Here is a 15,735-nt window from a genome sequence, read left to right on the forward strand (position 1 = left end):
TATATTGAAAACACAAAAAAATTAGTTACTTGCATTTACTTTATTTAGTTTGCTTTATTTACTACTGCTAAAATGGGTACTCCTGAAAATACTAAGTTGTGTGACTTCACTAGCACAAATAATAATGATTTCCTATGCATACCTATTGCTCCACCTGCTACTACAGCAGAATTCTTTGAAATTAAACCTGCTTTACTGAATCTTGTTATGAGAGAGCAATTTTCTAGTGTTAGTTCTGATGATGCTGCTGCCCATCTTAATAATTTTGTTGAACTATGTGAAATGCAAAAGTATAAGGATGTAGATGGTGACATTATAAAATTAAAATTGTTTCCTTTCTCCTTAAGAGGAAGAGCTAAAGATTGGTTGCTATCTCTCGCCTAGAAATAGTATTGATTCATGGACTAAATGTAAAGATGCTTTTATTGGTAGATATTATCCTCCCGCTAAAATTATATATTTGAGAAGTAGCATAATGAATTTTAAGCAATTAGATAATGAACATGTTGCTCAAGCATGGGAGATAATGAAATCTTCGGTAAAGAATTGCCCAACCCATTGACTGACTACTTGGATGATCATCCAAACCTTTTATGCAGGATTGAATTTTTCTTCGCGGAACCTATTGGATTCAGCTGCTGGAGGTACCTTTATGTCCATCATTTTGGGGGCGGCAACAAAGCTTCTTGATGATATGACGACAAATTACTCTGAATGGCACACAGAAAGAGCTCCACAAGGTAAGAAGGTAAATTCTGTTGAAGAAACCTCCTCCTTGAGTGATAAGATTGATGCTATTATGTCTATGCTTATGAATGGTAGATCTAATATTGATCCTAATAATGTTCCTTTAGCTTCATTGGTTGCCCAAGAAGAACATGTTGATGTGAACTTCATTAAAAATAATAATTTCAACAACAACGCTTATAGGAATAATTCCGGTAACAACTATAGGTCATATCCTTCTGTTAATGGTAATGGTTATGGTAATTCTTATGGGAATTCTTACAACAATAATAGGAATGTACCCCCTGTTCTTTAAGCCATGCTTAAATAATTTATTAGTACACAAACTGCTTTTAACAAATCTGTTGAGGAAAAGCTTGATAAAATTGATATTCTTGCTTCTAAGGTTGATAGTCTTGCCTCTGATGTTGATCTTTTAAAATTGAAAGTTATGCCTAATAAGGATATTGATAATAAAATTGTCACTACAGCAAATGCCATCCAAGTTCGAATTAATGAGAATATTAGATTGATGGCCGAATTGCATGCTAGGTGGGAAAGAGAAGAAAACGAAAAACTAGCTAAAGAGAATAATGTAGCTAAAGTTTGGACTATTACCACCACTAGTAATGATAATGCTTCACATGTTGCTACACCTCTTACTATCAATGGTAAAATAATTGGTGTTGGCAATGTTACTACTCCTAGTGCAAAGCGTGTAAAATTGCCTGAAACTGCTAAAACTGCTTAAACTGATAAAACTGCTGTTTTTAAAAATATTGGGGATAATGATACCATTGCTGTAGATCATAATGGTTTAGACTTTGATGATTGTCACATCTCATAAAAGCTAGAGAAGAGAAATTAAAACTTGAAACTTCTATTCCTAGGAAGTTAGAAGATGGTTGGGATCCCATCATTAAGATGAGGGTCAATGATTTTGATTGTAATGCTTTATGTGATCTTGGTGCAAGTATTTCTGTTATGCCTAAGAAAATTTATGATATGCTTGACTTGCCACCATTGAAAAATTGTTATTTGGATGTTAATCTTGCTAATAATGCTATAAAGAAACCTTTGGGGAGGATTGATAATATTCGTATTATGGTTAACAATAACCTTGTCCCCGTTGATTTTGTTGTCTTGGATATTGAATGCAATGCATCTTGTCCCATTATATTGGGAAGACCTTTTCTTCGAACCGTTGGTGCTACCATTGATATGAAGGAAGGTAATATTAAATATCAATTTCCTCTCAAGAAAGGTATGGAACACTTCCCTAGAAAGAGAATGAAGTTACCTTATGATTCTATTGTTAAAACAAATTATGATTTTGATGCTTCGTCTCTTGATGTTACTTGATTCACACTTTCTGCGCCTAGCTGAAAGGCGTTAAAGAAAAGCGCTTATGGGAGACAACCCATTATTTTACTTCTGCACCTTTATTTTATATTTGAGTCTTGGAAGTTGTTATTACTGTAGCAACCTCTCCTTATCTTTATTTTATTGCATTGTTGTGCCAAGTAAAGTCTTTGATAGTAAAGCCAATACTAGATTTGGATTACTGCTGCAGGAACGTATTTCTTGCTGTCACAAATTTGAGCAGTAGTCTCTGTAGAAAATTTAAAAAAATCTGCCAATTTACGTGCGTGATCCTCAGATATGTACGCAACTTTCATTAAATTTGGGCATTTTCATCTGAGCAAGTCTGGTGCCTCTTTAAAATTCGTCTTTACGAACCGTTCGTTTTGACAGATTCTGCCTTTTATTTCGCATTGCCTGTTTTGCTATGTTTGATGGATTTCTTTGTTCCATTAACTTTCAGTAGCTTTGTGCAATGTCCAGAAGTGTTAAGAATGATTATGTCACCTCTGAATATATGAATTATGCACTGACCTTCTAATGAGTTTGTTTTGAGTTTGGTGTGGAGGAAGTTTTCAAGGGTCGAGAGAGGAGGATGATACAATATGATCAAGAAGAGTGAAAAGTCTAAGCTTGGGGATGCCCCCGTGGTTCATCCCTGCATATTTTAAGAAGAGCCAAGCATCTAAGCTTGGGGATGCCCAAGGCATCCCTTCTTCATCGACAACTTATCGAGTCACCTCTAGTGAAACTATATTTTTATTCTGTCACATCTTATGTGCTTTACTTGGAGCGTCCGTTTGTTTTTGTTTTTGTTTTTGTTTGAATAAATCGGATCCTAGCATTCTTTGTTTGGGAGAGAGACACGCTCCGTCGTTTCGTATGAACACATGTGTTCTTAGCTTTATCTTTAATGTTCATTGCGAAAGTTGGACTACTTCATTCATTGCTATATGGTTGGAAACGGAAAATGCCGCATGTGGTAAATGGTATAATGTCTTGAATAATTTGATACTTGGCAATTGTTGTGCTCATATAGATCATGTTTAAGCTCTTGCATTATGTACCTTGTACCCATTAATGAATAACTACATAGAGCTTGTTAAAATTTGGTTTGCATGATTGATCTCTAGAGTCTAGATATTTTCTCGGTTGAGGTGTTTGAACAACAAGGAGACAATGTAAAGTCTTATAATAGTTACAATATGTTCATATGTGAGCTTTGTTGCACCTTTTATACTTGAGTTTGCTTCAAACAACCTTGCTAGCCTAGCCTTGTATTGAGAGGAATTCTTCTCATGCATCCAAATCCTTGAGCCAAAAACCATGTCATTTGTGTCCACCATACCTACCTACTACATGGTATTTCTCCGCCATTCCAAAGTAAATTACTTGAGTGCTACCTTTAAAATTCTATTCCTTTGTCTTTGCAATATATAGCTCATGGGACAAATAGCCTTAAAAACTATTGTGGTGAAGAATATGTACTTATGTGTCTTATTTCTTAATAAGTTGCTTGTTACGCGGTAACCATGTTTTCTGGGGATGCCATCAACTTTTACCTTTGTTGAATATCATGTGAGTTGCTATGCATGTTCGTCTTGTCATAAGTAAGGGCGATTTTCATGATCAAATGGTTTGAGTATGCATACTGTTAGAGAAGAACATTGGGCCGCTAACTAAAGCCATGATTCATGGTGGAAGTTTCAGTTTGGACAATTAATCCTCAATCTCTTATGAGAATATTAACTGGTTGTTGAATGCTTATGCATTAAAGAGGAGTCAATTATCTGTTGTCTATGTTGTCCCGGTATGGATGTCTAAGTTGAGAATAATCAAAAGCCGAAATCCAATGCGAGCTTTCTCCTTAGACCTTTGTACAGAGCGGCATAGAGGTACCCCTTTGTGACACTTGGTTGAAACATATGCTATGCAATGATAATCCATGTTAATCCAAGCTAATTAGGACAAGGTGCGAGCACTATTGGTATACTATGCATGAGGCTTGCAACTTATAGGATATCTTATACATAACACATATGCTTTATTACTACCGTTGAAAAAATTGTTTCTTGTTTTCAAAATGAAAAGCTCTAGCACAAATATAGTAATCAATGCTTCCCTCTGCGAAGGGCCTATCTTCTACTTTATTGTTGAGTCAGTTTGCCTATTCTTTCTATCCCGAAGCAAACACTTGTATCAACTCGTGTGCATTGATTCTTACATGTTTACTTATTGCACTTGTTATATTGCTTTGTGTTGACAATTATCCATGAGATATATATGTTGAAGTTGAAAGCAACCGCTGAAACTTATATCTTCCTTTGTGTTGCTTCAATGCCTTTACTTCGAATTTATTGCTTTATGAGTAACTCTTATGCAAGTCTTATTGATGCTTGTCTTGAAAGTATTATTCATGAAAAGTCTTTGCTATATGATTCATTTGTTTACTCATTATCTTCATCATTGCTTCGAATCGCTGCATTCATCTCATATGCTTTACAATAGTATGATCAAGATTATGATAGCATGTCACTTCGTAAATTATCTTTGTTATCGTTTACCTACTCGAGGGCGAGTAGGAACTAAGCTTGGGGATGCTTGATACGTCCCAAACGTATCTATAATTTCTTATGTTACATGCTACTTTTATGATGATACTCACATGTTTTATACACATTATATGTCATTATTATGCATTTTCCGGCACTAACCTATTGACGAGATGCCGAAGAGCCAGTTGTTGTTTTCTGCTGTTTTCGGTTTCAGAAATCCTAGTAAGTAAATATTCTCGGAATTGGACGAAATCAACGCCCAGGGGCCTATTTTTCCACGAATCTTCCAGAAGTCCGAAGAGTAAACGAAGTGGGGCCACGAGGCGACGCCACAGAGGGCGGCGCGGCCCAGGCCTTGGCCGCGCGGTCCTAGCGTGTGGGTCCCTCGTGACTCTCCCGACTCTGCCCTTCCGCCTACTTAAAGTCTTCATCGCGAAACCCCCAGTACCGAGAGCCACGATACGGAAAACCTTCAAGAGACGCCGCCGCCGCCAATCCCATCTCGGGGGATTCAGGAGATCGCCTCCGGCACCCTGCCGGAGAGGGGAATCATCTCCCGGAGGTCTCTTCATCGCCGTGATCGCCTCCGGATCGATGTGTGAGTAGTCCACCCCTGGACTATGGGTCCATAGCAGTAGCTAGATGGTTGTCTTCTCCTCATTGTGCTATCATGTTAGATCTTGTGAGCTGCCTATCATGATCAAGATCATCTATCTGTAATTCTTCATGTTGTGTTTGTTGGGATCCGATGAATATTGAATACTATGTCAAGTTGATTATCAATCTATCATATATGTTATTTATGTTCTTGCATGCTCTCCGTTGCTAGTAGAGGCTCTGGCCAAGTTGATACTTATGACTCCAAGAGGGGGTATTTATGCTCGATAGTGGGTTCATACCTCCATTAAATCTGGGACAGTGATAGAAAGTTCTAAGGTTGTGGATGTGCTATTGCCACTAGGGATAAAACATCGATGCTTTGTCTAAGGATATTTGTGTTGATTACATTACGCACCATACTTAATGCAATTGTCTGTTGTTTACAACTTAATACCGGAAGGGGTTCGGATGATAACCTCGAAGGTGGACTTTTTAGGCATAGATGCATGTTGGATAGCGGTCTATGTACTTTCTCGTAATGCCCTGATTAAATCTCATAGTACTCATCATGATATATGTATGTGCATTGTTATGCCTTCTTTATTTGTCAATTGCCCAACTGTAATTTTTTCACCCAACATCTGTTTATCTTATGGGAGAGACACCACTAGTGAACTGTGGACCCCGGTCCTATTCTTTACATCTGAAATACAATCTACTGCAATTTTTCTTTACTGTTCTTCGCAAACAATCATCATCTTCCACACAATACGTTTAATCCTTTCTTTATAGCAAGCCGGTGTGACGTGGGCATTACCCCTCGGGTAACCAATGTTGCCCTACCCTATATTTCCTAGTTGGAGGCCCATGAAGGCACTCGATGGCAGGATGGGCCGCCAAGGGAGATACGGCGGAAGATTCCTTGAAGTGCAAGACACGGAAGGAGCCGAACAAGGAAAGTTTAGAGATAGATCTACTGTAAACCCAGTCGTACTCGATTAGACCTCTTGAGACCTGGCCTCCTATATAAAGGCCAGGAGAGGGGCTGTCGAGGGACACAACCAATCTTAGCGATCTTAGCCAGCAAAAGCTTAAAGCTAGGTTACCCTAGCGCTTAGCCAAACTCGACGAGATCTTAGCCGAACTATTCGGCACCCCATTGTAACCCATTATCATCATAATCAAGAACAGACAGGCAGGACGTAAGGGTTTTACCTCATCGAGGGCTCCGAACCTGGGTAAATCGCTCTCCCCGCTTGTCTGTGAACCGATGTCTCGTGTCAGCCGCGAGGATTCCACCAACCCTAAGCCCCTATCGGAGGGCATTGCCGAGGAGCACCCTCGACAATTGGCGCCGTCTGTGGGAAGCCTGTCGGCACAGGATCGGTCATCGGCAGATCCAATCATGACACCGGCGACTTCACCGGTCACCTCACCAGCAACTTCATCGACACCGTCATCGCCAAACCTGGGAAGCCCGATTCGGTTCGGCTCCTATGAGTTCACCCTACACAGCGAGTCTTCTCACTCGAATTTCTCAGATCTACAAGGAAACATGGAGATGACCTTCGGCAGCGTCCACTACAACGTCAACGCAGAAGGAATCCTTCGACTGCTGGAATCGCCCACTTCCGGGTCGATGAGTCCAAGCGCGTCATCATCACTCGACCTTTCGGCTGGCCTGACAGGCTCGACGAGCTTACCCGCACCCTCGACTCCCCGTTCCGTGTCTTCCATGTCGGTAGGATCTGACGATCCGACATCTTCGGAGTTAACCTCATACTATTGCTTGAACTGCGACACCAGGCACGGGCTGGGATCGAGCGACACGTCGTTCATCTGCAATGCCCAATATTCATCGGGAGAGGACAGTATCGACAGCATCGTCCAAGGAACTACCCGAAGAACGGCGCACCATCAGGTCTGTGTCGCCAATAACACAGGAAACACAAGGCACAGAGGAAACGGAGACCACACTCCTCGTTCTAGTAGGCGAAAGAGCTTCGACAACAGCGCCAGCAACCACGATAGCGATTACACCATCGCAGACGAGGAGTGGGCAGCCGCCAGTGCAGCAGTACTCAACAACACACCGCTCCCCGCAGGAACCTCAGTCGGAACCCTCAATGCTTATCGCTCTATACTAGAGAAAAATCGAGAGCACCTGTCAAAGGAACAAGCCTCTCTCGAGAGACGCCTATCTCGCGGCGGATCGATCCGAGTGAGCGGCGAAGAGGCTCGCAGGCGAGCGCCTCTCCAAATACTCAAGGGCGAGGAAAGCACGAAGTTGAGACTGTCCGGGCTCTCGGAAGATGATGCCGGAGAAATCACGTCAAACCTGACCAAGTCCTTTATGACTACGGACACCGCAGGCATGCCACGACCGAAAACCGTTGCAGGAGCAACTGCCAACCTTGCTGCATACCTCATCAACCAACGTCCCGAAGGGTCCATGGCTCAAGCTCATCGAGGCGCCCTGGAAAGTCTCGCAATACTGGGAAATAATCTAGTTCCACAAAAGGATAAGATCACGCTGCAGGGCAGCGGCTCGAAGCATCATGCGAGAGACGCTCGGGATGAAATCACCCAGAGCAGGATCGACAAAGCAAGGCGACGACGCGCCGCTAGGAATGAGGATGACAGTGATTCTTCGGACGAGGATCAGGAGTACGACGGCGAGCTCAGGGGAGCCGACTGTCTAAGTCACGGAATCCGCGAGGCGATGCCGCCCGGAAGTTCAAGCCTACGCCTACCGATGCCGCCAAATACGATGGGCAGCAAGAGCCAAGATCTTGGATAGATGACTACCTGCAGACTGTAATACTACATAAGGGGAACCAAATAGCAGCAATGCAGTGCTTACAGCTCTATCTCAAAGATTCAGCGCGAGCCTGGCTAAGGGGCTGCCGAAGGGTTCCGGCAAATCATGGGACGATCTAGTAGACGCCTTCGTTGCCAATTTCCAAGCAACATACAAGAGACCCGTCGGGATTGAAGAGTTACGGAACTGCCAGCAGAAGCAGAAGGAGTCGATGCGCTCATACATCGGGAGATTCACCAAACTCCTAAACGCTGCCGAAGATGTGTCTATCGACAGAGCAGTCGACGCTTTCAGCGACGGTGTCCGACGTGAGAGTTACATAGAAGAACTCGGGCGTAAAAAGCCTAAAACCATAACCAAGTTAATGGAAATCGCCAACAGCTGGGCTGATGGCGAGGACAACGTGCGAAGGCCACGACAGCGCAGTGACGACGAAGATGATGACCAGCCGAAGCACGACTCGGGTGGTCGAAGGGATCACCACAAGAGAAGGAAGAACCACAACTATGATGACAACAACCTGGTAGCCGCAGGGTACTCTGATCGCCAGGATGATCGGTATGACGACAGAAGAGACGATCGATAGGACGGTAATCGGAACAACTCCGGGAACCGTGGCAATTATAAACCTCGGTAGCAGAGGGCCCCCGAACTGCCTTACGCTGAGCAGATTAACGCTCCTTGTTACCTGCACTCGTATACCGATTCTAAGGACGGAAAAACGAAGTCGAGTCACCTACTCAGGGACTGCCGGCAGTTCATTGACATGCATAAACTCATCCAGCAGGGAGGTCAGCAACCGCTACCACCACCACCACCCCCACCTCCACCGCAGCACCAAGTCCAGCGAGGCTCAACCTCATCAACCCAACGAAGCGTTTCCACCACCACGGGGGCGAGATGAGCATGATCCATAGGACAGGTGTCTCAAGAAGAGAGATGAAAAAGCTCACCCGAGAGATTAACCCGGCGAGAAAGCATCATGGCAAACATCCCCGAGTATGTCGAGTGGTCCTCTCAGAACATCACGTTCAGTCGAGCAGATCACCCGATGACCATACCAAAACCGGGACACGCTGCCTTAGTAGTCGAGGCACAAATCGGGGGGTTCAAGATGAGCAAAGTTTTCATGGATGGTGGAAGCGGATTAAACCTGATATTCGTCGACACAATCAAAAGTATGGGGATCACCATGAAGATGCTAGAAGAAACGAGATACTCGCATCCATGGGATTCTCCCAACTGCACCGGGCTACTCTCTTGGCAAAGTTTACCTGAACGTCGTCTTTGGTAAAACCGACAATTTCAGGAATGAGAAGATCAAGTTTGAGGTAGTGAACTGGGAGTCACAACGAGAAATTGTCGACCCCCTGCCCAAGCTGTCGATACGAGAAATCAAGGAGGAAAAACATGACAGGGAAACCAAGAAGAAGCCAGCCAACCTTGCTCCAGAAGCTTCGGCAGCAGAAGCTTCGGCAGCAAAAGCTTCGGCTGCCGATGGCATAGAAGGCACAGGAGACAGCAAGACGCTGGCAACCACTGCCCAGACCCCTGGTGAAGTCAACAACGCCGCAGCAACCACTAACGTGGTGAAAAAGGCAGAAGATGAGAAGAACCCCTTCCTTGCTTAAGCAATTTATTAGCGTTTAATTTTTTCCTTTCTATCAACAGGGCCTTCCTTTTTCGCCCTCTAGTCTCGTGCTTACCTTATTAATGAGAACTTAAGTTTCGATCCTTTGTTAAGCATTGCAGTATTTCAAAAACATCTAAGCTGCATCACTATGCAAACATAGTACGAGGCAGAAGATGGTGCTCCAAAAGAAAAGCCTCTACGAGTGCTGAGAGATACAAAACAAACAAAGGTGTTAACCTTTCCCTTTGCTATAGATGCCTCTACGAGTGCCGAAAATAGCAAGAGTTTTGAAATACGAACAACCCACGTTCGATATTCTACTTATGGAAATATCAAAGAACAACGGGCTCATCGGCAGAATCATTGCACCCAAAAAATTCGGGAGTGACTGTCGCAACATACATCGGTTGAAAGCAAAGTTGCACATACAACGGGTTTAGCAAGACCTGCAACATGAGCTGATCACTCAAACGTTTGCTGACCAACGAATACGAAAAATTCTCAAGCGGACAATTAAGATTTGCTCCTTCAAAAATTGCCAACCGCACCACTACGGTAAAAGTACATATACATGTATCTACCGAATAAGAATTCTCGGCTCATCAAATCCAAACACTTGGGTAAAACAGCCAAAACAACCTATTTACGAAAGCAACCCTAATCCACGAAGTCAACCTTGTGGAGCTTCTCTTTCTTCAGGTGCCCTCGAATGCCCTTCAAGCTTGTTGACGATTATATTGGCAGGAAGCAATACCCTCGGATACAAAGTATCGAAGTCACCAACAGCATTGGCAATAGCAAGCAGATCCACCGAGGGGTACCGTGCAAGCACAAGGGCAAGCGTCAACCTGGCCCCTGCGAAAACCTGAGCTCGTACCAAGTCCTGAATCTTCTTGGCGTTCCCAAACTCAGATATCAAAGACAGCAGCGTAGGGGGAACTGCGTTTAAAGGGAACATCGTCTTCCACACCACCCTCATAGCTTTGTAGCACTTGTCGAAGAAATGATGGACTTGCTGAACCCGATCCTGAAATTTTGCGACAGCCGAAGCCTTCGAGTGTTCCCGCCAGAAAATCTCTTCGGATGAGGATAGCTGGGTTAAAGCATGCACTCGCTCGTGAATCCGCTTGTTCTCTTCCGCTCGGTTCAAAGCTATGACTGGCAAAGGAATCAACAAAAGATCAGACAAGGCGTTGTTGACAAAAGGACAAAGGAATCAGGAAGCTTACAGTTCAAACTCTCGGTAGCTTTATGTAGCTCAGTAAGAGCGTACCGCTCCACTTCGGCTGCAATCTCGCTCTTCTTATTGATAATAGCAGCTAAAGCATAAGTGCTGCGCAGGTCCTTTTCCATCTGAGTGATCCGATCCTTCATACGCTGGATCCGATCACCCTCAGGAAGAACACCCGAAGAGTCTTCGACAAATGAGGGCACTGGGAAAACCTGCAGGAAACAACGTTAAAAAGGATGACGGATATGGCTAAGTTGAGCATCCGAAGTAACTCCCATCGGGAGAAGTGCAAGTAGAAATATCATAACAAAGGTGTGCTAGCAACATTGCTAGCACAGAGTTTATTACAAGCATAAGTTTTGCATCAGAACAATGTTTCGTATCAGCTCAAGCATAAGTTTGTTACAAAAATCAAGGGGCTTGGGTCTGAGTCGATAAACTGGGTCCAGCCGACGACTTCCTTGACGAAACTAGCTCAAGGAGCTGGCGAGCACAAGTAAGGGCGTGACGATTTAAAGGTGCTTAAGTCAACAAACCGCCCGTCTTGCTCTTTCGGCAGCTCCTTAGTCATTTCTTCGATGTCACCCTTAAAGCCGTAACCCATCATAAGCTGGAAGGCAAGGAGGGCACCAAAGGTGCGCGAAGTACGCTTGAATACCTCGATAACCTCCTTGGTGTCAACTGTGAAGGCATCGATCAGCTGCCCCAGGGTTTTGTCCTGCTTGATCTTGGGGAAAATCATAAGGTGCATCCGTGCCAGGGCACCTTTTCCTTTTTCAAGAAGCTCCCGCGTAAGCTGGTGGGAGACGAGAGCCATCGACACACCATTTGCCGGAGAATTGTTTGGAACTTTGTCCAAGGCGGCAGCAGGAATGTTGGCGGCCTCTGCAAGAAAGTGAATTGGAAAAGATCATTGACAAAGGAACAAATCCATAAGAATAATAATCGACAGAGATGTATGAAAAAGCTTACCAAGCAGAGCCAAAGAAGATTGGCGAAGGAGTTCATCCTTTTCGGCTGCCTGAGCTTCGGCAGCCAATCTTGACACCTCCTCCTCCTTCAGCTTTTCCTTCAGCTTACCCAGTTCCTCCTTCAGGGAATCAACTTCTTGGCGGGCCTTGGCAGCTATCTTGACTGCGCCTTCCAGCTTCGAGGAAGAGGATTCGACTTCCTTCTCGCAATCGAACCTTGTCCGCCTCCAGAGAAGTGAACTGGGAAGCGAAGGCCTCCAAAGAGGAAATAACACCTCGGAGATCCTTAAGGGAAAAAGGATGTTTTGCAAAGAATCATCAGAAAAAGCACATTTCAGGAAATCCATGATGTATTTAAAAAGGACTTACAGAAGGAGGAGTTGTAGTGGCGGCAGGAGCATCTTTTCCCTTGGAAAGGGAAGAAGCAGTCGATGCCTGAGCCGTGGGAACCGCTTTAGGAGCTGAAGCTTCGGAAGCAGCAGCGGCTGGCGGCGTAGCATCAGATCTGGCCTTCTTAGGCGGAGGCTCGGCGAAACCTTCATCACTATAAAAAGGGAATGGTTGACAGAAGTTACAAAAAGAATGCGAGGAATAAAGGGACAAGCTATGGCATCAGGGAAGAAAGTGCTTACATATCGAAGAGATCGTCTTCATCGGCAAAGCCGCCGGTTGACCTCTTCGAAGGCGAAGCCCTGGTCGCCTCCACAGCTGCATTAACAAAGGCATCTTGATCAGTGTCATCATTGCGCACTGATCCCTCTGTATCGCAAGCATCGTCGGCTGAAGGAGGAAGGTCGGTGTGAACAGTTTCAGAATCTATCGGATCATCACGCTCATTCTCTGGGCCTGCGTGCTCGACAGTGGGAAAATCAACAGGAACTGAGGAGCCTCTTCCTTCCGAAGTATCATTTGGCAAATCATGTAAGTCTCCAGAGGTTATGGGGGCCTGTCGAAAGGAAGAACAAGTAAGAATATAAGGCAATCATATTGGTTAAGTAAAAATAGTATAGCAAGGACGTCGAAAAGAGAGTTACCTCTGGTGGCGGATGGTCAGCATTGAGAGGAGTGTAAGAAGATATCAACGGAATTGAGTCTTCTTGGCTAAAGGAAGTAAGGCGACGGACTTCGTGAAGCAACTCCTTTTCCGACAGTTCGGCAGCATTAATCCTGGTTTCATCCTTTGAGCCTGAATACAACCACATCGGGTGCGCTCTGGCCATGACTGGTTGGACTCGACGTTTCAAGAACACCGCTGCCACCTCAGTGCCAACCATAGTTTGGCCATCGGCCTCTTTGATTCGAAGAAATCTGGCAAATAATTCATCGGCTGCTACTTTTTCGTCGGGTAAGAGAATGTTCTTCCAGGAACTCTTGGGCTTGGCTTCAAAGACATCGGCAAAGCAAGGAAGTTGAGATTCGGGTGACAGGGAGTCCTTAACGTAAAACCATTTCAGCCTCCACCCTTGCACAGATTCTCGCATTGGGAAATTGAAGTAATTAACCTCCGAACGGGCCACAAACCCCACTCCTCCGGTGACGAAGAATCCATTACTACTCGCTGTATCTCTTCACATAAAAGATCTTTTTCCACAGCCCGAAATGAGGTTTGATACCCAGAAACGCCTCGCAAAGGGTGATGAACACAGCAACGTGGAGGATCGAGTTGGGAGTGAGTTGCCATAATTGGATTTCGTAAGTTCGCAAGAGATGGAGGAGGAATTCATGAGCGGGAAGCGAAAGACCTCGATATAGAAACGATAAGAACATCACGGTAAAGCCAGCAGGGGGATTAGGCCGAGAAATCGCACCTGGGAAGATCACATTCCCCTCGACGGAGGAGATTAATCCTAGACTTCGGGATCTCTTTTCATCACGCTTGGTGACGGTCGACGCTACCCAATCTCCGGGCTTGGCCGCCGAGCTTGGCGGCGCTGGCGGCGCCGGAGTTGGGAGAGAAGCGCTCGGGGCGCTTCCCTTCGGAAGAGTCGCGGAAGATTTGGCGGCGGCCCCTCCGCTAGTGGAACTGGCGGTGGTGGTAACGCCCTTCTTCTTCACCATTGTGAGATCCGGGGAAAATTGGAAAAGTAGTGGTGGCGGCGCAACAACGTCGAAGGGAGGAAGAAGGAGGAGAACGAAGAGATGCTACGGAAAATGTGGAAGAGGATTAGGGATTTTTTCGCCCTCCGGAGATTTTAAGGGGGACTTGAGAACTGAGTGGGGCACGTGTCGTTGCCTCCAGTCCATTCAGTAATCTTTTCTATTGGAGGTTGCAGGAATCGAGGAGGCGCCTTGGTGATTGTGCGAAAAGGGCTGGACAGAGAAAGAATAGGCCCAGCAGGTTACGTCCTATCAGTCAGGATCAAGATATCAGTAGAGCGTCATCAATGATGTCATAAAAAATGATCAAAGCATTCGAAGGAATGAAAGGGTATCGGATGGTCAACTTGAGTCTACGCACGGATTTCCAGCATCCGCACCTAGACTCGGGGGCTACTCCCATCGGGAGCGCTGGACGCGCACCCGAAAGAATGAAGACTCGAAGAAAAAAGGCCTTGAAGGAAGGGATAATTGTTCGACTCGAGTCTGCACCCGGTTACAAGCACCCGTGCCCAGACTCGGGGGATACTCCCATCGGGAGCGCTGGACGCGCACCCGACAAAACTTTTTCGCGCTCCAGGATCATGCCCGGGGACTTGATTCTGTGTAGGGTAACATTGTTTTGCCATCGGTAGTTAACCAGCAAAAGTTGGGCATGTTACTCATTATCCCTTGCATGAGGAAAGTATATCGGATGAATTACGAAGACTTATGAGGAAGCTTCGGCAGAGCAAAATGTTCGAGTGGTACAACTTGAGTCTATGCACGGATTCCAGCATCCGTACCTAGACTCGGGGGCTACTCCCATCAGGAGCGCTGACGCGCACCCGACAGAAGAAGATGATGCAAATTCAAGAAGAACAAGAACAATCAAGGAGAAGAACCTTGAGAAGAAGTGTGCTTTAGTCTCTACCCGAACTACCTTCGGCTAGACACTCGGGGGCTACTGACGTGGGCATTACCCCTCGGGTAACCAATGTTGCCCTACCCTATATTTCCTAGTTGGAGGCTCATGAAGGCACTCGACGGCAGGATGGGCCGCCAAGGGAGATACGGCGGAAGATTCCTTGAAGTGCAAGACACGGAAGGAGCCGAACAAGGAAAGTTTAGAGATAGATCTACTGTAAACCCAGTCGTACTCGATTAGACCTCTTGAGACCTGGCCTCCTATATAAAGGCCAGGAGAGGGGCTGTCGAGGGACACAACCAATCTTAGCGATCTTAGCCAGCAGAAGCTTAAAGCTAGGTTACCCTAGCGCTTAGCCAAACTCGACGAGATCTTAGCCGAACTATTCGGCACCCCATTGTAACCCATTATCATCATAATCAAGAACAGACAGAGCGGGACGTAAGGGTTTTACCTCATCGAGGGCCCCGAACCTGGGTAAATCGCTCTCCCCGCTTGTCTGTGAACCGATGTCTCGTGTCAGCCTGCAGGATTCCACCAACCCTAAGCCCCTATCGGAGGGCATTGCCGAGGAGCACCCTCGACACGGTGAGATTGACAACCTCACTGTTACGTTGGGGCAAAGTACTTTGATTGTGTTGTGCAGGTTCCACGTTGGCGCCGGAATCCCTGGTGTTGCGCCGCACTACACTCCGCCGCCATCAAACTTCAACGTGCTTCTTGACTCCTACTGGTTCGATAAACCTTGGTTTCTTACCGAGGAAACTTGCTTGTTGTACGCATCACACCTTCCACTTGGGGTTCCCAACCGGCGTGTGCTTTACGCGTCATC

The sequence above is a fragment of the Lolium rigidum genome, chromosome 3 (assembly GCF_022539505.1).
Source record: "Lolium rigidum isolate FL_2022 chromosome 3, APGP_CSIRO_Lrig_0.1, whole genome shotgun sequence".
NCBI lineage: Eukaryota > Viridiplantae > Streptophyta > Magnoliopsida > Poales > Poaceae > Lolium > Lolium rigidum.